Raw genomic sequence first — 25180 nt, 5'->3', positions numbered from 1 at the left:
TATTTCTATATTAAAGAGCGTTATTTCTATTTGCAGTTCCTTGATTTGTTTCGGGACATAAATGAGATAAATATAACAGACATAAAAAAAATCCAGGGGAAAAGTTATCAAACAGCAATCAGATTAAGATTCAAAACTGCTTCTTCTGTAGCTTTGTGATGTGTCTTTGTCTACGTTTTCCTTAAATGGGATTTAAACTTGTTTCCAAGATGGTACTAGGAAAAAGCAATAATTTGCAGTTCTCAGTAATTTGGCATCACTAAAAAAAAAGGAGTACAAAACTCCAATAAAGTTCCGTTACAAGGGAAGAGAAGCAAAGTTTATGCTGGAAATTACATTTATACAATCAGTAATTATATTCTACTGCTTTTATTTTTAGGAGGTACATTGGCCTCTAAAAATTTTAATTGGAATTTTGAATTTTCATACGTAAGCACCCTTCAGCTCTTCGATACTAATTTTTACTTTTTCTAGTAATCTCTAAACGTTAATAGTAATAACGATAATAATGTACTAATATTAGTTTTCTGTAAAAGAAAATTATTGTGCCGGCTTTGCATGTCCGTCCGCAAATTTTTTGTTCGCCCTCAGATCTTAAAAACTACTGAGGCTAGAGGGATGCAAATTGTTATGTTGATCATCCACCTTTCAATCATCAAACATACCAAATTGTAGCCCTCTAGCCTCGGTATTTTTTTTTATTTTTTATTTTATTTAAGGTTAAAGTTGGCCATAATCGCGTTTCTCGAAACGCTATAGGATAGGCCACCACCGGGCAGTGGTTGAAGTTTCGTGGGCCGAGGCTCATACAGCATTATACCGAGGCCATCAAAAGATAGATATATTTTCGGTGGCCTTGATTGTACGCTGTAGCGAATGTAGAGAAAACTCGATTGCGCCAAAGAAACGTCGGCGCATTTTTTACTTGTTGTTACTATTAAGTTTGACGTCGTTACCATCAGAAGTATTCTTACAACTAAACAGGAAAAGTAGAAAAATCAATCAAAACAAAGGAATGAATAAGCGATTAAAAAAGAGTAAATACGAACACAATGGCAACTGTAGCTACAACAGAAGCAAAATGATACCAAATACCTTGCTTGCAAAGAAACGACGGCTAGTGATAATGAAAGACCATCGATATGGTATAGTCAAGGCATTAATCAAGGATACAGTCTCCAAGATCCAAACACAATAATGACCGTAAAGATGATTGAACAACAGGGATTAATGTCATATATACATACATGCATACATACATACATACACAAACACATATATAATTTACATATATATATTGTTATACACAAAATATATATAACTATATAATATATATATATATATATATATATATATATATATATATATATATATATATATATATATATATATATATATATATACATATACTAAACATTAATAACCCCTTCATGTTCCAACTTATTTTGATAATGTTCTGGAAAAATCAGGCACTAAAACATCCTGAGTGCTCCTTAGGGATGGATGGACTTCAAGACTTTTGAAAGGATTTTGTAGACCAGTGATTCTTAACGGGGGAGGGGCGCCAGAAGCTTCCAAGGGGGCGCGCAAGCAGGGTTGCCAGATGGTGTCTATTATTTTTTCAATTTGTGATGTTAATTGCAAAATTGCCAAAAACATTATCACTGCTTCCATATGTTTTCTAATTATCTCAAAACAGGCCAAAAATTCAAAATATATATAAATTTTAATTTCAAATCTTGTTTATGAATTGTCTTTTATTGCTATGATAAGTATAATAGTATATAGTTTATAGTTGGCAAAAATTTCAGGGGTAGGGGGGCGTGGGATCTATACATAATGCAGAGGGGGGCGCAAGGCAAAAAAGTTTAAGAACCACCGTTGTAGGCATTCTAGAGACGGTGCAGTGTGTGAAGAGGTAAGTTATATGGAGTAAGAACCAAACATTAAACGAAAACGAAGAAGCAAGACGATCTAAACTCCATACACACATTTAGAGAGTGACCAAATCTGAAGTCCATTGAATCTAGATATTTCCCATTAAGGAAAGGGATTTTACCCCAGAGTGTACTCGTAAAAGTAGGACCGTTCCTATTACGTAGTTATCGTTTGCTTGTCCATTTAAAAAACTGGAAGTTTGATATTATTAACTGTTTTCAGTGAAGCTTACGGTCAAATTAAAGAAAACTTTATGACCAGTGCTAAACTTCAAAGATTTAGAGAACTGCAGGAGCCTCTGCTAGTTGCTTACATTTGGGAAAATCTCATTCATTCGTGAAGAAAAGTTTGCCGATGGACAACTTGCTTTCTTCCGAGTTTTTCTTCGTCTCTGTCTCATTGTGGTTTAATGGTCTGCTCACTTCCACTGCACATACACACACACACACACACACACACACACACACACACACATATATATATATATATATATATATATATATTATTATATGTCTATATACTTAGGTTCCAAAGGTTAGGAAGTTCGTGTGTGTGTGTGTGTGTGTATACTCACCATAACATAGAGTGAGCAAGGATCTTGGTTTGATCTAAACATTTTTTTTTTTACTGTGGAAGGTTGCACTCAGGTCGAGGAAGCTCATGAGACTCACAACCTCATTCCAAGGAACTTGCTAAAACCAGAAACCTAGCAATTTCGGAAACCACCCTATATATATATATATATATATATATATATATATATATATATATATATATATATATATATATATATATATATATATAGAGAGAGAGAGAGAGAGAGAGAGAGAGAGAGAGAGAGAGAGAGAGAGAGAGAGAGAGAGAGAGAGAGAGAGTTGCAATTCATGTTGAGATGTATGCCAAGTGTTTTTCGCACATGATTTTAAAATACATAACAATATGATGGCATGGTGCTTCCTGATTGAATTTTTACTACTAGATTTTCCTTGCTTCTGAGAAATCCCCAAAACTCTTAATGTAAACAAAAAATGCAGACCAATGAATTACATATGAAGATGCATAAACTGAAACAAATAAAAATGCCATGTTTAAAAATCCCTTAAAATAAGAACTAAAACCTATCTTCTCTAAGAATATGATGTTCCCGTTGAAGAAAATTTAAAGAAGCCCTAAAAAGCCCGTTATTTAGATTGCAACCTTCCGTCAAGGAAGTATGTAATAAAAAAGGAAAGGAATATGCAATTTGGCCAAAGGCCAAGCAAGCGCTGGCACCTGAGGTCAGCAGCGCTGAAAGGGAAATTGAGTGTAAAAAGGTTTTAATGGTATAATAATAATTTAGGAAGAAAACCTCGCAGTTACACTATGAAACAATTGTCAGGAGAGGGGTGAAAGTAAAATGGAAGAAAAAAAGTTAAGTCTACCTTAGTTTAACCAGACCACTGAGCTGATTAACAGCTCTCCTAGGGCTGGCCCGAAGGATTAGACTTATTTTACGTAGCTAAGAACCAGTTGGTTACCTAGCAACGGGACCTACAGCTTATTGTGGAATCCGAACCACATTATACCGAGAAATGAATTTCTATCACCAGAAATAAATTCCTCTAATTCTTCATTGGCCGGCCGGAGAATCGAAAGCGGGCCCAGCACAGTGCTAGCCGAGAACGATATCGACCGGTCCAAACAGGAACCGTAAGATGGAAGAAAGGATATATGAACGGAGGTACAGTACTGTAAAAGGAATGAAAGAGTTTGCAGCTAGGGGCAGAAGGGACGTTGCAAAGAACCTTCAGTAATGCCTACAGTGCACCTCGCGAAGTACTGTACACTGATGACACAACCTCCCTTCGAGGGGTCAAGAAACTGTATACTATGCATGTCTGCTTCTACAACCTCTCGGGAACGGAATATTAGACTGAACTTGTTGACAAATTTCACTAGACGTCTCCTTCAAGACTGATACGCTCTGATTGGATAAGGATGACGATTTGCGTATTTTCAATAACGAAGAATCAAAATTCTTCATCGGCATCCATCAGAAGCCGGAATGGGCTGACCAGAAATCTTTTTCCCAAAATCTTATCACAATCTACTTATTAGTTGTAACGTTATTAAACAAGACAGACATAAAAACTGAGCATAATCTCCTAGTCTGAGGTAATTACAGATAATGACTAACGCATACGTCATCCTAGAAGGAAAGGTTAGCATCGAACAAGCTTCTGGGTCTTGAGTTAATCAAGGTTCTGTCGGATAAATCAAACACCGGTGAATTACTACCTATTGTGACAAATTGCGATCGACTAAGTACACAATATATCAGAAATAAGCCGCAGTTTCTTATTGACTTTTTCTTATACATTGACAGACATTTACTGTTTACACATAAGCAGCCATTTATTTTTACATAACTATAAACATATCTATCTACTTATATATATATATATATATATATATATATATATATATATATATATATATAAAGAATTTTATGTGCAGACATACACACACACACACATATATAACAAACATAAGCATTTATGAATAAGTGATGGATCCAAAGAAAACAAAACACAATCATCTTTTAATAAGTGTACTCAGGGCACAAACCTCTGTAAAGAAAACTTCTACAATTGCAGCTACATCATAACTAAACTTACACAGAAGACTCATCTTATCTCAAGCTTTCTTTATAACAAAGCTGTTCCGTCCCAACTCCTCCTCCGTGCCAACGACTCTTCCAACCAACAATGTTTCAGTTTTCCCAAAACTTCAGAATTAATAGGCACTTCCACCTAATCATTCTCTCCACGTGATTGGAATTGGAATTGGAATATGAAATTTAGGCCAAATGCCAAGCGCTGGGACCTAAGTCCTGGAATATGAAATTTAGGCCAAATGCCAAGAGCTGGGACCTAAGTCCTGGAATATGAAATTTAGGCCAAATGCCTAAGTCCTGGAATATGCTGGGACCTAAGTCCTGGAATATGAAAACCTTTGAAATTTAGGCCAGGCCAAAGGAATATGAAATTTAGGCCAAAGGACAAGCGCTGGGACCTAAGTCCTGGAATATGAAATTTAGGCCAAAGGCCAAGCGCTGGGACCTAAGTCCTGGAATATGAAATTTAGGCCAAAGGACAAGCGCTGGGACCTAAGTCCTGGAATATGAAATTTAGGCCAGAGGCCACTAAGTCCTGGAATATTAAAGGCCAAGCACTGGGACCTAAGTCCTGGAATACGAAATTTAGCCAAAAGCACTGGGACCTAAGTCCAGGAATATGAAATTTAGGCCAAAGGTCAAGCGCTGAAAGGGAAATTGTAAGGCTTTAAAGGTGTAACAGGAGGAAAACCTCGCAGCTGCACTAGGAAATAAGTATTAGGAGGTGGTGGAAGGTAAGATGGAATAAAGATAATATGGACGGAGGTACGGTAAAAGGAATGAAAGGTGTTGCAGCTAGGGACCGAAGGGGCGCTGCAAAGAACCTTACGTAATGCCTACAATGCACCGTGTGAGGTGCACTGACGTCACTGCCCCTTACGGGGTCTTCACTTGATAAAACCACATCAGTGCATTATAAATTAACTGTGGACTACAGTTCCAGACACTCAGGTGGAAAGGGTAAAAAGAAGTTTGCAAAATTTCATGATGGGGTCACGGGGACAGCAGAGAGTATACAAACGCAGGAAGAGGGAAGGAATGCAATACGTGGCGGGATAAGGAAATGTAATTGTCAATGAAAAGGAAAGGCGATTGTCTGATAAACAGCTGTATGACAGAAAAGCAGGTCAAGTGCAGGCATACTTTCGGCCATTCAGAGTTTAAGGCAGAGAAAAGGGGTGTCGGAGTGGTTGGACAGCCAAACCGAAGAGAGGAAGCTAGCATGGCGGTAAAGTACTAGGTTATAAAGTGGGTGCAGCTAGAGGCCTAAGAGACACTGCAAAGACCGTTTAGCAATGCCTACAGGCATATAAGAAGATTGTCAAGAATAAAGTGAGAGTCGAAAAGAAGGTAAGCAACAGTAAAGCGTTTGCGGCAAATATGCGTGTTTGCGCTTCGTTGACGAAAGGCATTGTCGCGCTTCCTGCCAAACTTTTCATCAAGCAGCAATTGTTTGTTTTATGGCAACACTGAATCACTCTGGCAAACATCATCTGATTTAAATTTTTTACCTATTTAGAAGATACATTAGCTACCTTTCGCATTGTTTGATACCAAGATTTTAAGTTAAACCTGATCTCGTGTTCGAGATTATTATTATTATTATTATTATTATTATTATTATTATTATTATTATTATTATACAAAGAAACGCTTCAGTTTCTACGTTATTCAGTGAATAATACAGCCTTAGTAACTCATCTAAGGCCTCCGTCGGATTTCTTTCAGCAAAAATGTCGATTTCCTTTTCTTACTAGTTTTACCGACGAGGGAGGACAAGTTAACTCCCGTTTAATGTCCAATTAAAACCACTCATAATTGACTTTCATGGGTTGAAACCCATTAGCGGAATAGGAGGCGCTTCGCTAATTCATTAAAACGCTACGGATTCGCCTAATGCGAGGGAGGCAATAATTCAGGCGTTATGGATTTGCAAGGGATAAATGGCCTATGACTTCAAGTAACATTAGCCAAGTGCTATAAAAGATTCCCTTGACCAACAAAATCAACAAACAAAAAATACTACAATAAAAACAGCCATAACAAGAGCGCTAAATGCCGCGGACAATGACAGCAACATCCTTGACAAAAGGGAGACCGTAATCAATAACAATAGCATCCCTAAACACAGCCACCGCTGCTGCTTGAGATTCATTACAGCGTCCAATGACAGATGTTGATATTTCATATTTAAGTCCAGCTACATTCATTTCATCTCACATTGCTTCTGAATCACTTTTAAATCGGTATCTTAATATATATAAACCCCCTTCCCTTCCCCCTCCCCCATCTCTCTCTCTCCTTGGTTTGCAAACGCCCCTTTTCATCCCCTATACGCCTCTACATCCACCCACCCTGGACCCTAATTATGCCTTTTCTCTCTCAAATACACAGAGACGCACATACACACTCACACACGCACACACACACAAGGGTGATTGAATGGCTAATTCACAGATGGTCTGACGGGAGGGGGAGATTTGTTGATAGGTTATTCGAAACATTTGAGTTGTTAGTGAGAATGGGGGAGGGAGGGGAAGCAGAGAGAGAGAGGGGGGAGAAAGCATAATAAAAGAAAATAAAAAAAATAATACACAAAAAAGGCGGTGCAGGGAAAAGACAAAGGGTACAGAGGTAATGGTCGGGATCGGTTGCGTTCAACTGAGAAATCGTCGGATTTTCAGCCATTTTAGTTAACTGGATGAAAACTCCTCCGCATGATTGTCAGTACGTAATTCAACTTTCAAATTGTCAGTACGTAATTCAACTTTCAAAGCTCCGATTCCATAAGGAAGAAGCACAAAAATTTATTAAGTGCTTAGCACGATGGAAGTAACTAAATGAGAAGAAAAGAAGTGAGGAATTTCGCTTGAAAAATTATAAAAACAAATGTACGGTACAAAAAGTTTACTGTATTAATATATTGATTTTATGCAATCTCCCAATACAAATGTGTATACGCACATATAATCTCTCTCTCTCTCTCTCTCTCTCTCTCTCTCTCTCTCTCTCTCTCTCTCTCTCTCTCTCTATATATATATATATATATATATATATATATATATATATATATTGTGTGTGTATATATATATAGTAGATATGACAAAAATAATAAAATTTCCGTTCAATAAAATGTAACTGACTTGATATGGTGTAACAATATATTCTATGACGTGTACAATTAAAATCACTAGGATTATAATACATCAAATAAATGACGAACTATAACTACTGATGAGCGTGCTATGAATGCTGCAGAAAACTGACCCTTGGTTTCACTCTAAGAGGAAATAATGTACTCGTATAGTGACATGCAGAGAAAAAAATTAAAGTTAGAATACCTCTTTGCACTATTCGGTTATGGTGTCCTCTCTATCAGTGCAGAATAATAAATGAACTTTTGCTGGAAAGCATCTTTATGACTTTTATGAAATTTAGGCTGCCAAGCAAGCACTGGGGCACTTTGGAATGGTTGGACAGCAAGATTACGCGAACCAGATAATCAGGCAAATACAAGGATCTAAAGGCGTAAATGGGAGAAATCTGACAGTTGCACTATGAAGTAATAATTAAAGAGGTTGGACAGCAAGACTGAAGAAAGGAAGCGGGAAAGGAGGTGACATTTCAGAGGCCCTTTTCGCCACACGGCTTTGGAGGCGATGATAATTACTTTGTGCGCGAGTGTGTAGGATATTAAAGTTAAGTTAAAGTCCTGTAGGATATAAGAGAAAATAATACCAATATAGGTGTGGTCCTTTTGACAGGGGACAACGCAAGGGCTCCAAGGTTGCGTTTTAGTTCAAGCAAAATGGGTCATTTCCGAATGGTACTAATTCGACATACAAGGTAACCAAATGCACATATTATAATCAAAGCAACTGAATATATCACTTAAAATCACATATACATGTGAGAAATAAACACTGTTGAAACCATTCTTTGATCCAGCTATCATCATTACATTTTCGACAAAATACCTACTTGAATCGACCACTTCCATTTACTTATTACCTTACTAATTATAACATCCACTGTCCAATTTCTCCAGATATTCTTGCGAGGGAAAATGAATGATCTGGTGTAAAGGCAGAGTAATGTGAGAAGTCTATGAAAGTTGATCGGATGTAGATGTAAAGTTGAGAGAGAGAGAGAGAGAGAGAGAGAGAGAGAGAGAGAGAGAGAGAGAGAGAGAGAGAGAGAGAGAGAGAGGTTAATACAAAAACTATATATACAGTATATATATTTAGAAGTGGTATGCATTCTGGAGGCTCCAGTATCTACAACTTTGCACAGCATATTCTATATTATTATTATTATTATTATTATTATTATTATTTTAAAAAATTTCTTTTGGTTAACATACTGAGACGTTTTTGCTGCTTGGCAAAAAAGTTTTTAGAGATGCAGTGAAGAAAACTAAAGATGGGAGAATTCAAGCAATTTCAAGGATCACGAAATGTTTACCTGTCCTTGCTAATTTCCATGTGTACTTGGTCTGCTCCTTGTAGTTTTGACTTTTGAGTGCCTCTAAGTAACGCCAACATTAATCGTGAAGTTACGCATAGGCTCGGAAATGAAAATTACGATTTTCGCTTAGTAACGGTGAAATCATTCGGCGTTTCATTAGTGATGGGAGACTGTGTTATATATAAGTGGGAATGTTGTTTGCGTGGCCACTTAGTGAAAGGTGGGCCAAAAATCATGTCAATTTGGGCTTCACCTAGGCGGTCACTCGGGCCCAACCATGTCATCTGCTCAAGGTACGTAATTTTCTTTCTGTCCTACCTTGTAAAATAAATCTTATATTCCCATGATAAAGTCTTATAAGGTTGCAGTACTTGTTTACTTGAGTGCCAGCTCAAGATGCTGGAACAAGTTGGTTATTTTTCGTTAGACTCCTGCCACCTCCAGCTTTATAATTTATATTTTTCTTGGGTAAATCACATCAAAACAAAAAATTTCTTCTCAATACATAACCTTCGCAAATGCCTAATAGCAGAGAAAAATAAGGACTTGTAAGGTAAGACAATACCAGCCCCCTCCATAACTAATACGGCAAAATTGTAACCAGTAAACACCCCTAGTTTACGTTAGGTTGGTATTTTTAGGTTCTTTACTACCTTATCATTTCTGGCCATTTTTGCATGAAAAATCCAAAATGGTTTTTCATGCAAAAATGGCTAGCTGGCACCTTTGGAAATGGCTGGCTGGAGTCTTCCGAAAAATTACCCACAAGTTTTCTTAATATGCTAAATATGAAACGGACACGAAAATCTATGGACTATTTACCGTTACCGAGGTATTTACTGTTGAATATTGTATCACAATCAAACTCTTTCCCGAGTTCCTTTTCTATGTTCATGCAAGCGAGTTTCCCCATCGGATGGTCATTTGATAGGCTAGCGGAGTAAAAAAAAAAATCGGGCAATTTTTAAAAACGGGTCCGCATGAAGCTTTGTGTATTTTAGGTTCAGAAAAAAATAATGATCATATATGAGAAAACCCCAAAAATCCAACCAATTACGTTCAAGTACCACAATCCCCCAACAACCCATATCCAAGAACTCTAGGAGATCAAAGTGGGAAACCTGGGTTTGGATTAGGGAGGGGGACCAAAACAAGTGCAGTATACGTTTACTTTTATACAGGTCTAGATTCTGGAGTTTTTTGCTTTAATTCTCCTCAATATGCTTAATACGAAAATCATACGAACATCTGCAAATTTACTCTTATGAAGATATTTACTGACAAATGTTGTTACACACTTGGACTAATACATAAATCATACGAAAATCTACTGCAAATTTACTGTAATGAAGATATTTAATGACAAATGTTACCCACTTGGAATTTTTCTAAGTTCTTTGTTTATGCTGCAATGTTAATGCAAGTGGTGCCCCCGGAATTGTTGTCACAGTGCATTATGGATAAGGGTGGCTAGCATATTTAGAATATTTAGTCTATATTCATCTGAAAATATGGATACATGGGCAATGCTGAAACTTAGCTGGTTATTTTGTTCTAGGCCTATGTCTCAACAAGCAGGATTTTGGGAAAGCAGTGTTTTTTGGGCGGGGGAAAAATGCAAAAGAAGTATTTCTGCGAATTCTGGTTCTCATTATGGCAAGGTTTACAGAAAGTTTTTAAAATGAACACCATCCACTAGGTAAGGACCTGGTGACACAGGTTATGCTAGGGTAGGTGTGATTGAGTAGGTCACATCCCTTTTATTGTACTGTAATCTTATTTCACAGTGCCCTAGGTTTGGTTAGTTAAGGTGGGGTCCAAGAGGTTAATGCCCTTGGGCTAGGTAAGGCCTTGGCACCCTCCGTTACATTAGGTTAGGTGACAACCCTATTATTTATTTAATGTTCCCTAGATTAGGTTAGTTTGGGGTCATCAGGTAAGGGTCTAGCACTGGGATAGGTTAAATGTAACTGTATTTCGTTTTTGTTTTCGCCCATCCAAAAATCAGGCTTTCCCTCATTGGTCGACATTAATTATAAGATATAAAGGGGTGTCCCATCTAAACTACTAATGCTACTGGCAAAGAAATACCTATCTTTCTCTTAAACCACAAAAAATATTCCTCCCCTTTTTAGCCAGGGCAACAATGTTTGGCAAGGCATTTTTGGTAAATTGATGGAAAACACAAAATATCAAATTTTTTCTTATGCATTCAAACCAGGTCCTTTGATATAAGATTATCCTTCAACATGAGGTGGAGATGGTTGTTGAACTTGGTAACAAGGTGGTTAACTGGTGGTTGACTGGGGGAATACCCCTTGCTGACCTTCTTAATTATGTACATTTTCCTTTGGTCTCAGGGGACAAGAAGGGTGTTTGCAGTGAGAACTGTAATGAAAGGGTCTGGTTTGTATACCTTAGAAAAATACAAATTACTTTACAATTTTATAATTGTTCCTACAGGAATACATACCATCATCTTTGAGATAGGAGACCTACTCTTTGGGTGGGAAATTGACTTGGTCAACTGAATGGAAGCAGAGTTTACCCACTTAGAAATGCCATGATCCCAGTTGTGAAAACAAGGAAGGGATGCAATGACTCCTGTAACATCCAACACAGTCTGGCATAGGGATCACAGTGGTAAGATCCTGAGACTAAGTAAGGGTGTAGAGCCTCAAGTCAGGAAAGGATTGAAGAACCATGCACTACTCGCAAGGGGTTGCCCAAGTCTGAAGGCAGCTATGTATTGCAATCGGAATATAGCGCTACCACTGTCCCATCCCCATGTTAAAAAGAAGAGGGGGAGGGAGTCACATTTTAGTTGTCAAAGCACTGAGACTGGTTGCTCGATTGAGTAGCCACTTACAACTGAACCAGGTCCAGCACATACTCAGGCCGAGCTGCTGGAGGAATGCAGAGAAACCAGTCACTCTACCATTTGACCTTTCCTAATGCTCTCCTAGTACCTTTGGCAAGAAGCTTTCTATATGAAAGGGTTTGGGCACTTGCACTACCCGAGTAGCTGCCACTTCAGGGCCCAGGGGTAAGGTGGAAGCCTGTAGGTAAAGTCCTTTATGTAGGATGAGGTAAAGGGGGTCTGAAGCTGCTGTGAGGTTCAAGAAATGTCAGAAGTGAAAGACTGATCCTTTATTATTCTCGACAGGTGTTTATAATACAGAAAGCAGATGGAAAGGTAGCGGGCGACCTGAGGTCCCCACTGCGTCCATACGAAGGTTGTTAGTTAACAGGCATAAAAAGACATATATAATGCATTACAGAACCTGTAAAAGGCAAGTATATATATCGCCAGACAGGCCATACAATGATGCATACAATGAGATATGTAAAGAATCTGAAATATCAACAAGTAACATATATGCCTTGATTAATGTACAGTATGTATGAAAAGAGAAACGCAAGAAAGGAGAGGCGATTTGACGCCCTTACAAATACACCCCCTCCCCCAAGACAATGATTAGAGGAGCAATTATTGGATGACAATAACATTATTCACGCAGACACTGAGGCAGTCAGAGTGGGGCCCTGCTCCTGGAGAACTGTGGACGTGGGGTAGAATTGACATCTGGGGTTGGCTCGATGTGTTTCCTGGGCTGCCCCGGACCCCGCTTTGTTGGGGGAGGGGGTGTGTTTGCGGGGAGATACCGAGGGGGAATTCTGGGGCGCCTGCCTTCTTCCTTGCGTACTTTCCTGTCCAACAGGAATGCCGGCTTCAGCCTGTCGTTGGTGATCCAGTCTTCCCACCTGTAGATGTCAAGGAGGTATGCCTTGGCGGCCCGCCTGATGACTCGGTGGGGCCCCCTGTAGGGCCTGGTTAAGGGGGGCCGACAGGCGTCCACCCTGATGAAGACGTGGGTGGGCTGTAGGTGGTGGTTCTGTCGGTGAAGGTCTTATGGCAGGGCTCGAACTTCTGTGCGAGTTCCCTCAACCTCAGGAGGGGTGTGTCAGCGCCATCGGCCGATGGCGGGAAGAATTCTCCGGGGATGGCCAGTGTCTCCCCGTAGACTTTCTCAGCAGGGGAGGCATCACCATTTGCCTTCGGTGCGGTTCGGAGACCCAGCAGGATCCAGGGCAGCTGTTCCTTCCACCTCTCGTCGGTGCAGCGTGCCATGAGAGCTGCCTTAAGAGAGCGGTGCGCCCTCTCAACCATGCCGTTCACTGTGGGGTTGTAGGCCATTGTGCTGTGTAGAGTTGTACCCATCAGGTGTGCCAAGGAGACCCAGAGCTCTGATAGGAAGGCTGGACCCCTGTCCGTAGTGATACTGTCTGGCACTCCAAAACATCTGATCCAACAGGAGGAGGTCCTCTGTGCATGGTGCTGTTGATGCCTCCTCCATAGGGGTTGCCTCGGGCCAGCGGGTGGAACGGTCTATGATTGTCAGGAGGTATCTGGCTCCTCTCAATTGCGGAAGGGGCCCGATGATGTCTTATGTGGATGTGGCCGAAACGCTGACGAGGCTCGGGGAAGTTGCCGACCCCGGACTCTGTGTGCTGGGACGTTTTGCTTGCCTGGCATGGGATGCAGCTCCTTGCCCACTAGCGAATGTCCTTGTTGATGCCATGCCAGACGAACTTGTTAGTCACGAGGCGCGCCGTTGTGCATCCTGATGGATGGGAGAGGCAGTGGACTATGTCAAACACCTGCCTTCTCCTCAAAGTGGGTATTAAGGGGCGTGGGCGGCCTGTGCTGGTGCTGCAGAGGAGAGTTGTGTTCGAGCTTGCTAAGGGCATGTATTCCTCCACTTAAGAGCCATCACTGCTGTCCTGTAGTCTGCCGTCTCTGGGTCTGCTACTTGTTCTCTTGCCAGGTCTTCGTAATCAATGCCAAGGTGAAGGGAATTGATTTCTACCCTTGACAGGGCATCGACCACCGGGATTTTCCTGCCAGGGACGTAGTTGATGGTGCACCCCAATTCAGAGATGGCGGTCAGGTGCTGCTGTTGCCTTGCAGACCACGCATCTCCTGGCTTTGCAAATGCGTGCACCAACCAAGGGTTTGTGATCTGTCAGGATTGTGAATTCGGTCCCCTCCAGCAGGTACTTGAAGCATCTCACAGCCTGGTAGATAGCCAGCAGCTCTCTGTCGAAGGCGCTGTAGCGGGTCTCTGCTGGTGAAAACTTGTGGCTGAAGAAGGCTAAGGGCTGGGGGGTGCCGTTCACAAGCTGCTCGAGTACTGAGCCACAGGCGATGTTGCTGGCATCCGTTGTCAACCTGAGGGCAGCAGTGGGGTTGTGGTGAGTTAAGGTAGTGGCACTGGAGAGGGCTCTTTGTTGCAATGAATGTGTGCCTGTGTCAAGGAGGCGTTGTCTTGCGACGTCGACTAGAAGTCTGTGATGTCCTAGGAAATGTGCGCCCAGCAGGGGTAACTTTACATCCGCGATGATGAAAGGCCAGTGGTATCTGCGTCCCAGAATTGAGATAGTCCGGGTCGTCGTGCCATACGTGCGGATGGGAGTTCCGTTTGCTGCTATGAGGGCGGGTGTCGAGTCAGGTATTTTTTCTAAACCTTCCCTGGATGGCGAGAAGACAGACTGCATTGCCCCCGTATCTACCAGCAGGCACCATTCGGAAATTTCGTCTCTGATGAAGAAACCTGCTGGTCAGGGGTAGTTGGATTTCATGGCCACAGTTGTTAGTTGTGGCTGCTATTGTAGTTTTTTTTTTTTTGAAGGAACAGGGAGGCCTGCAGTTTCTGGCCTTGGTTCTGAACTTTCTGTGGAAGAAGCACCACGCCAGGTTTGACCATGTCCTGTGTTCCCTGAGTGGTGTCTTTCTGTAAACAGTGTTGTTGTTTCCGTCGTCGTCGTTGTTCTTATCCATCAGGCTGCAGCTCCCAGGGTGGCAGCTGTGAGGGCGGTGGCATTTTTCGAGGCCTTGGTGGCCTCGTGTAGTTTCTGGGCGTCGCCGACTAAGGCAGCCATGTCGAACAAAAAAGTCAAGTATACCTTAGTTTAACCAGACCACTGAGCTGATTAATAGCTCTCCTAGGGCTGACCTGAAGGATTAGACTTATTTTACAATGCTAAGAACCAATTGGTTACCTAGCAATGGGACCTACAGCTTACTGTGGAATCCGAACCACATTATAGCAAGAGATGAATTTCTGTCACCAGAAATAAATTCCTCTAATTCTTCACTGGCCGGCCGGGGAATCGAACGCGGGCCTAGGAGAGTGCTAGCCGAGTACGATATCGACCCGTCCAATGAAGAGGGTGTCTGCATCCTTTATTTGGTGCCTAACTTCCTGCGGGAGGAGCTGAAGGAAGATTACATTAAATCTATCATTCTTCTCCTCCCGTTTTCGTCGCACCCTGGTAGTGTTACCAACCCCTATAGTTCGTCCCAAGCTTCCCTGGGTGATGCTTCCCCGAGGGGCTGGGATAATAGGTCGAGTGCGTGCTGCGCGCTCTCTGTCACAGGCATGGAGTAAGATTGCATCAGTTTATCTTTCAAGGCCACGTATGTGACCTTGTCCGGTTGTGCGTCGAGCCAGGGGGAGATTCTGTTGAACACCTCTTCTGGGAGCGCCGTCATGGTGATGTCAGATCTGATAGCACTGTTTGAGATGCGCGCCATGCAAAAGTGCACGTCTGCGCGCAGGAACCATAATGCTGTGTTCTGCCACGAAAATGGGGGAAGTTTGACCTTGTCTGGCTTTGTTGGCGAGAGAGGCGTACAGACGATGCTTGCGGGTTCACATTGGGATTCAGCTTCTGACATCTTTACTACTCACGCACCAAAATGCAGGAAAATGCACTGTATTGAGTCCGTTAATGGTGTTGATTGTTCGGATGGTCAAATGTTCGGGTGGTCAAATGAAGTGCCAAAACTTGCCCTTTTTGGGTACGACGTATTTAGTTCGTTAATGGCACGGTTTCTGCCAGGGAGGGAGCTATCAGAGGCCTAAACTTTGCACTGTAGTTAGTCTGCTAAAGGCTCTCTGATGGTAGGCTGCAGCCGTATTTAGTCCATTAATGGCTGGGCCAAAACCTCGCTACCTGTTCCTTTTCTGGGGTCACCAGTGTGAGGTTCAAGAAATGTCAGAAGTGAAAGACTGATCCTTTATTATTCTCGACAGGTATTTGTAATACAGAAAGCGGACGGAAAGGTAGCGGGCAACCTGAGGCCCCCCACAGCGTACATACGAAGTTTGTTTGGTAATAGGCATAAAAAGACATATATAATGTGTTACTGAACATGTAAAAGGCAAGTATATACATTGGTGGACAGGCTGTGCTATGATGCATACAATGAGATACATAAAGAATCTGAAATATCAACTAGTAACATATATGACGTGATTAATGTATGTATGAAGAGAGAAACCCTAGAAAGGAGAGGTGATTTGACACCCTTACAATGCAAATATCTGCCCTCATCACCAGTGTACCAAAAAATTACTCTGTCAGGGATCTGTGCCCCGACTTCATAAGTTTTCACCTGAGCTATATGAATGACTGTTATCAATAATGTTGTAAGCTTATCTAATATGTTATAAAGCCAGAAAGAAAGGTGTTTAAAAAACCTACTTCTTGTGTTTGCCAGTACAGTACTAGCAAAATGCATTAGCATTCTTGATATAGGGGTCCAATCCTACTCAGTGGAATACAAAGCTCACACTGGGCACCAAGACCTCTTGTCTGGACCCCTTACAGATCCCAGGGAGGGGAAACAAAAGCTTATGTCTCGTGTCATCTTGACAATTCCTGAGTTTGATCACAAACCAAAGAACTAATGAAGATAAGAGTGATTCCAACACTTGGTACCAGACAAGAAGGCCTAGATGCTCTCCAAGATATTTCAAGGAACAACACTCCTACATGTGAGGTTTCAGTCTGAGGTTTTTCTTGGGTTCTATGGAGCCAAAGTAAGCTACAGAGGATGTCCCTCTCCAGAAACCGAAGTCCCAGGAGGGCAAGGCTGAACAAAGCTCATAACTGGCATAGACAGCTCAGCCAAAAGAGGTCAGTGCCCTTCCATCTGAAGGCCTTTTTCATGCAGCAAGCCATTCACCAAGGTGACTGACAGGAGCTTGGTTTGATGAAGATAGATGAAGTCTGAATGGAAGTTCTGGTGAGAGCAGTAGTCCTCTGTATTCACAAAGAAGATGGCCCACTTCCCTTGCATAAGAGGGTGGGCCATAGGGAATCTCTTAGGGAGGTTGCCAACGGATTGGGAAAAACCCGTGGGTTTGAGTTCTATGAGGAGCTATCAGAATATCTGATCATTTGGGTGATCATAATAAGGTTAACAATTGGTGGGAGAGTGGATGGTATCTTCAAGGGCTGAAAGATAAAGGCGTAAGAAAACAGAACAACGAGATCTCCCTGTTAGTCTTGTGACAAACATAAATTAGCATGTTTATGATTTAAAAAAGGTGTGAGGGTTGTTTGTATATACAGTATAAGCATTCAGGTGTATTACTGAAGAAAAATTTTGTATCTTTGATTACAGAAACAAGGGCCAGTTGTAGAAATTGGGAACTGGACTGTGCAATTCCCACAATGTATTCACAGAGTATAACTTTTAACTTTCCCACAGGGGAAACTTCAACAAGCCAGAATAGACTTGTGGACATGGACCAGATGGTTAATGAGGAGTGGTAGGAACTCAAAGGGAAGTTGATATCCTACCGAAGGACATCTACGACCCAGATTTTAGTCACTGTAAAATGACCCTTAAGTCTTAATTGCACTCCCCACCAGCAGCCACATATGGGGAGGAAAGCAGTCTTAGCATCTTATTCCTACTTCTTAACCAAAAACAGAAATTCTGTCACTGCAACATCAATCTCTACTTCTTCCTCATGTCAAGAGAGAGGGGGAATCCATGCTGGAAGGCAAGCAGAGGTCTTGTGTGATGGGTTATGAAACCACCACACTGTACCAAGAGAACCCTCCTCCATCTCAATGCCTCTCAATCTCTACATCATCTGAAAGACTAAAATGTTACAACATTCCAAGTAAGATTCCAAGTAATTGTGTAGTTGAAAAAAACAAACTCGGCTTGCTCAGAGAGACAACGCTTCAGAACAAACAGAAAAAAAGATGTAGAATAGGGATGTTCGATAAAACGAGGTTGAGAACACTCCTAAAAATAGCATGGTTTGTTCTAAAAATCGAATAAACACCAAGGCTAAGACCAAGCTGGGTTTGCCCTCCCCAAGCAAACCCTCTGTGTAAAGACCTCAGGTTTGTATATTAGGTAAAATACAAATTACTTAAAAATTTGTCATATTTCAGCCAATTGAGATTTAGCCATGCATATTGCCACATCTACCAACCTACGTTGGTGACTGGACAGATGAAATGAAACTGGCTATAGTCTTTGCTATATTACTTTGGTAGCTGGCTTGGTTTACTAAACATTCCTCAATCCTGGAATGTATCTAGCTAACAACTTCACAGTGTGACAGGCTGTTTATTCATGTATCTGCTTCACCAGCTGACAAGGGTAAAGGAACTCTCCTTTTCACCCTGCTTGCTAACAGAGTCACTATGTACATGCTGTCATTCAACAACAGCATAAAATGACTTTACGAATCTTGGAATTACAGGGAAAGCAGCACTGCTTCTCTTCCCAAAAGGTTGATGTGCAGATGAGGATTGTCCTGATGCCGCTTTGGCTTTCATCAAAGCTGGTGCAGAGGGAAATGCAAGTGAGGAACAAGCTTCCTCAATTACAACAGGTGGCAAAGGAGATCTGCCAAAACTGAGGTGGTTGACAAGAAAAAAAGTGCCTAGGTGGTTTGTCTGCTGCTTGGGGATGAGAACAGACTCTCATAGTTGATCTCAATCCCCAGGTTGTGACAAAAGGCAAATAGGTGGTCAGAACAACCAGTGTATACCACATGAACTGGCCCAAGCTGAAAGCAGGGTGGATGTTCTCATGAACACCTATGGAGCTTCTTGCTGACCTAAGCATAGAGCCTTAGCTGTATGACATTCCTACTGCAGACAAAATAGTGGTACTTCCCGAGTCCTATATCAGTTCTGGAGCCCACTCATGGGATAGTGGCACAATCGGTACAGCCAGTTATGGTTAATGTACATGCAGTGAGGGAGACCAGTACCTGGAAAGGAGTTGGAGTTGTGGTCAACCAAATGACTCCCTATGTTCAGTGACACTAGAACTAGAACAGGGTATAGTGAATGGGTACATTAGCCATTGTGCGAGTGCAACTCTGTGGTGTGTGACAGGCTGGGTGGGGAGCAGCATAATCACAGACAAACTCATCATCCTGGTACTGGTGAGTACCAAGTCGAGGGCCTGTTGCATGTGAACCTCATAACTGTGCTGGCTTTAACTGAATGTGTTTCAGGTGATGAATGCATGAGGAGCAAATCTCTTGTCCAAAAGGGTGGGCCGGGGAGGGGTTACTGCATGCTCAGGAAGACTGGTACCAGCTCTACTTACGATGTCTGAATCACCCATAGTTGGTTTAACACCACTGCTTCCCTGAGACTGGGAAGGTCGCTCATTCAGAGTTTGTCGAGCTTCTTCTGAGAGGTCTTTTTGGACTATTACTACTTTCTTCTTTTTCTTTTCAAGAAGAAAGATGGACAAGGTGAAGAGGAGGAGGATGGGAAAGAACTCTATGATAAGCAGGAGAAGTAAGGAAAACAGTGATTTCCTTCCTACCCCTTGCTCAAGCATTGCTCACTTCTTAGCAAGAGAAATGTCATAAGTTAGGTTTGTCATTGCTATCACTGGAGGAGCCATCATATGCACTACTAGGCCAACTCCCACTGTGCTGGATGGCATGGAGCCTTCTGATCTGCAGATTAAACTGATAACCTGGGCCACAGCACCACAAGGAAGCCACAACCACAGCAATCAGAACAAATGCTTCACCTTCAGAGAAAGCCATAAAGACAACTTGGATCTTTCCTAGATAGTGACCCCCAACAAGGCTCTGGGGGGGTTGTTATCTAGGAAAGTATTATGTTATTTTAAGACATTCTTTCAGGTGTTAAACCTCAAACAGTTAAATTGGTTGTAGCTTGATCTAAATGAAACTTTTTTCCACATGTAATGGCAAGTGATACATATCAACATGTAGTGCAGTCTTTGGTAAATGCTGCAGACAACTTGACAGTTATTGATTGGCTAAAGTAAAACAGCTAAATTAGAAATACAATGAAGTGCGTCTCTTGTAACACAGATATGAATTGGACAAGAGCAACAAAGTGCCTTGATGGGTTTATTTGGAAGTGCCAAAACAAAAACTGCTTGCGATACAAAAGTACCACCTCAATCCACAAACCCCTCCTTTTCAAAATCACGGTTATCTTTTAAGCAATGGATACACTGTTTTTATTTGTGGACAGAAAAAACGCAAGAAAAACTAGCTATGCATCTTGTGGGCGTGAATAAAAATAAGTTTCTTGACTGTTACAGCTTTTGTCGAGAAGTTTGTTCTCAGTATTTTTTCACATAAGCCTAAGCATCATAGAGGAAGAGCACCTTCTACACATATATGGGTTTTTGGAATGGTAGGTGGAAGCATGACACTTCACAAGTATTCATATAGATTGTAGGAAAAAGAGATAATACAGCTTTAATTCCAATAATATCATTCGTAGTTCTTCCTGGCACCACTATGCATATTGATCAATGGAAAGTGTACTGAAGTATATCAAACCATGGATTCATGCATAGAACAATCATTCAGTTAATTTTGTTGATTGCCAAACTCTGGTGCATACACAAGTAATCGAATCTTATTGGAATAAACAAAAATCACAAAACCCGTGCGTGGATGTAAACACGAACTGTTAGACCGATTTAAATAAATTCATGTGGCAGGATAGATTGTCTTGAGAATCTGTTCACTTATATTTCCCTTTTGTACCCCTTTGATTAAAATATTGTTTGAAAATTTGTATTTTACACCTTTTACTTAAATAAAATTTGATAAAAGTATTTTAATAAAAAGTGTTTTACTTTAACATTGATATTTTCCTGGGGCTCATCATCTAGGACTGATATTTTCTTGGGGGTCGTCATCTAGGACTGATATTTTCTTGGGGGTCGTCATCTAGGACTGATATTTTCTTGGGGTCACCATCTAGGACTGATATTTCTTGGGGGTCATTATCTAAGATCAGACTACTTCGGGTCACTATCTAGGAAAGATCCGAAAACTCCTTCCATAATAGGTTTCCACAAAAGAGGTGTGGTTACTTCCTCGAAATCAACAAGCTTTCAAAGAGAGAAATTATATCTACACTGCTGAAGGGTTTTCTGAAAGGAAGTAAACCTCCGGGATTAACAGATTCCCTAAAGCAAGGGCTGAATTCCTCCTAAAAAGAGAAGGTAACAAACCAGTTGCCATAATGAGCTCTCTTTCAGACTGTGGACATGGATGATTGAACCTAATGGCGCCAATTGGCCAAAAAAAAAAAAAATGCTAGCAAAGCCGCTCAAAATCATGGTCCAACAAACCGTACACCTGCACATAACAATCTTGGGTGTGGTATGAAAAATCTGTAGAATTTTGTACGAGTAATGGAGACCAAACTAATGCTGCAAACATATTCACATGCACTAGCATGCATGTACTAGTAGACGAACTTAGGCTACCTTGTAACCTCACTGAATTAATGCTACATGTCCATATATGCTAGCATGCAAGTGCTAAGAAACTAACTACAGCATCTCTCATGAGCGTCATACCACAGAGAATGGTAGTTCAGACATTGTTTGGATGTGCATGTAAAGCACTACACACACAGACTGTGAGGGCAGTGTGACCCAACTCTGTGAACTTCAGGAGAAGCATAGGTTAAGTGTGGCTGCTCAAGGAAAGTGGGTGAAGCTGTATCGTGTGAAAAACAACTACAGATCTGTGGTGAACCGCTAGTACACCTGGGTGTAACAAAGTCACATATAAACAGATCTGTCTTACACTAGTCAGTAGTGTATACTGTACTGCAAAAGGAGGCCTGTCACTTGCAAACCCTGTCAATGTGCACACAGTCCGATGACTGTATAGTACACACAAAATGAGAGGGTAGCTCTAACTCACTTGTTCATGCTAGAAAAGTACAGGTGACAACCCACTGTGCATAACCAGTCATTGGCTTCACTGCACCCAGGAAAGCTAATCTGCTTCCGTATCCACTCCAGGAACCGTGCCATCTGATCCGGACCAAAGCTACTATTAAAAACACCAACGCTGAGGAGAACCTATCCTCAAAATAAAATTTCCAGCTGTAATTGACTAATGGGGGTGGGGAGTGTGTTTCCATTGCAGTTAAACCTCTGTTGGCAAGTGCATGAGGATTCACCGACTAGTATTAGGCATTGTAGGCTCAACCAGGTGTAACTTGGGAGGCTACTTGCACACATGCATTGTCTGCAGACTAGGCACCGCAGAGTGAGCAGGAAGTGCACGGGTCAGCCAAAACACTCAAAAACAAAAAGACAAATTCAGCTCAGTTGTCCGAAGGAGTGCTTAAGACATCCTCACTTGGTCTTGGCCGAAAAATAAGTGTTAAGAGAGGGCAATGAGTGTGGGGTATATCCCCACTCACCCCTGTAACCACCAGTAAAATCCAACAACTCTCTAGCTTGCACTGAAGGGTACTCTTACATAAAAGGCAATTGTTTGTATTTACAAAAAAATTAAGTAATTTCCAAACAAGATTTTTGTCATAACTGAAGTCAGCCACTCTGTACAGTCCCTGATGCCAAAGGAAAAAGTGCTGGCTTACATTTGGTGAATGGGCAGCTACACCACCCCTGTCTGACTGCACTGCCACCAATTAACCACTTTGTTAACAAGCACATCAATGCCCATTTCCCTCTTGTGCTAAGGAATACTTCTACACAAAAGGTTCTAGTTTTTATACCATAGAATACAAATTACTTTGGAAATTTTATATTTTTAGAATCCATATATCCACATGCAGCACTCTTCTAGTCATTCATAAAAATCAAATCCAAACAACCAGAAAATCCCTGGCTATTTCATATTCAAAATTGCTTTCTAAGAAATCTAATTTCAGCAGTTAGGGCATTTCACAATCCTAAAAACAGCAAATTTTATTTATGTTAAGCTACTGATAATCTTGGAGGAAGCTACCATCACACAGAGACCAACATGGCAAAATCATGACTGCAGCTCAAAACCTGCAAGGTCTCCTAACAACCCAAAATCCATCATTGATTGATATATTTGGAAAATAATTTCACAGCATTCATGTGCAATAACCATACACGGTAACGTTAAGCCAAGGATGATCCACAAATAAACGAAGATCAAACTTGGTTATTAATCATTTGCTAAGATTTTCTTACTAAAGGAAAATATGTTTAAACAAAAAGTACGACTTTCATCATATTGCCTTCACTATAACTTGTAGGACAAGTACAACTAAATATTGTATGGGTTTTCTCATAGCTTTAATGTGATTTAGGCCAATCAGAATTTGATTCCACTAGAAAGGGTAATTAACCCATTACACTCCCTATAAATATTTCTAGTAATAATGGGTAAACGGAATGAAAATTTGAATTTCTGGGCGGTGATGCTGGGATTTACCAGTATGGGAGTTGAAGGATCACCACCTAACCTAACGTAGGGGGCTATAAATCATATAGCCACATACAGGGTTGCATCCTAACCCTGTAGGCCATCAGATTCCAACCTAGGATGCTGCAAATGATAAGCAAACGTTATTCCTTGACTGCTTTGCTTTATTTGTTCACCTTTGGGGACCCCACCTCCCAAGAAAAACTTGACCTGACTCCAAATTTGTCGTTTCTCACAGTGTAATACGGCGTCAATAACCTAGGTGTTGTGACGCCAGTTATAATAAGATAATCCCACAGTAATACCCATTATTGCTAAAATTAGGCATGGTTGTGAGGGTTAATCAACCATTTCTGACGTAAATTAATATTCATTGCATCTATAAGAAAAGCCTAATATATTTATCATCACTTGTTTCCTAATGTTTTCATTTTAAAAACCTACACGCATCCAAATACTGTACAATGTTCTTTCCTATTTATTTTTAATAAAAATCGCGTTAAAACTAAAGTTAAAACCCTGACTTTATTTCATATTTAAAATCCCCGACCTCCCAAGAAAACTAGCCTAAATGTTCTCTGTGGCAGACCACATCCAAATACAATATTCTCGTGACCACATTTCAATGCGAAAAAGGATAGAGGATAGTGACTAGGCTAACCTGTGCTATGGTACCGCATAAGTTATTCGAAAATAATACAATAACCAAACTTAACCTGCCGTTTTGTGCACTAACTTTTAAAATATTTCATTAAATAAAAGGAAAATAAGTGATTTAAGTTTTTTTTTTTAATATGCGTATAGGCTAATAACTACAAAACCAATAATTATGATGCTAACAATCAAATGTTATTCAAGACTTCTCTACTTAGCCTTCTGAAACCACATAAATGATAAAAATTATCAAAGAATGACACCCGAACGTATTGCATGTAATTAACCTGTATAATGAAAGCTGGGTATGCACAGGTATAAATGGAAAACTAACACACTAACCAGGTTTCCAATATGCTGTAACGATAGGCTGCCTTCACGCCAAGGGAGTCGCGTCGAGTCGAGTCACGATAATTTTTGACACATCATGAATGGTCCACCCAGTTTTGAGGGTGCGTTCACACCAAATGCGTCGCGTCGAGTCGCGTCGCGTCGAGTCAGGCTAATTCATGACTCACCGTGAATCGCCAACCCAGTTTAACACTGCTTTCTGTGGGCCTTTGAAAGAAACCGTTCACACCAAATGCATCGAGTGACGTCACGTCGCGTCGAGTTAAATCACAAACAGAGCTGGACCTATTTTTGACGTCAGTCATAGTGAGTCTCACGTGCCAAATGGAAATATGCTGGTCGAACTACTGATAAATTTGGTTGGGGAGCGGCCTGCTGTTTATGATAGTGACCCCATGATTGTGACTTCATTGCCACTTTGTGGAAAGAGGTTGCTGCTGCAATGTCATGCACAGGTAAAAGTAAAAATTTTATTTACTTTAAACCATTTATTATGATTTGAGCAATACATTTTGATTGTATATTACTATAGACTATAGGCTAACCTAAATTA

At 41.0% G+C, this 25180-nt stretch overlaps 1 protein-coding gene across 1 annotated transcript in view; it reads right to left on the bottom strand.

Moving 5' to 3' along the window:
• The window catches only part of LOC136834772 (trichohyalin-like), a 153613-nt gene extending 128978 nt beyond the window's left edge, over positions 1-24635 (bottom strand). Inside the window, exon 1 of the mRNA XM_067097437.1 lies at positions 24619-24635. The gene's annotated coding sequence lies outside the window, so the exon portion shown is untranslated. The remainder of the gene's footprint in view (positions 1-24618) is intronic.
• Positions 24636-25180: the final 545 nt, after the last annotated feature.

This window comes from Macrobrachium rosenbergii, chromosome 4 (genome assembly GCF_040412425.1).
Source record: "Macrobrachium rosenbergii isolate ZJJX-2024 chromosome 4, ASM4041242v1, whole genome shotgun sequence".
In the NCBI taxonomy this organism is placed as follows: domain Eukaryota; kingdom Metazoa; phylum Arthropoda; class Malacostraca; order Decapoda; family Palaemonidae; genus Macrobrachium; species Macrobrachium rosenbergii.
This window is presented reverse-complemented; position numbering and strand designations above follow the sequence as displayed.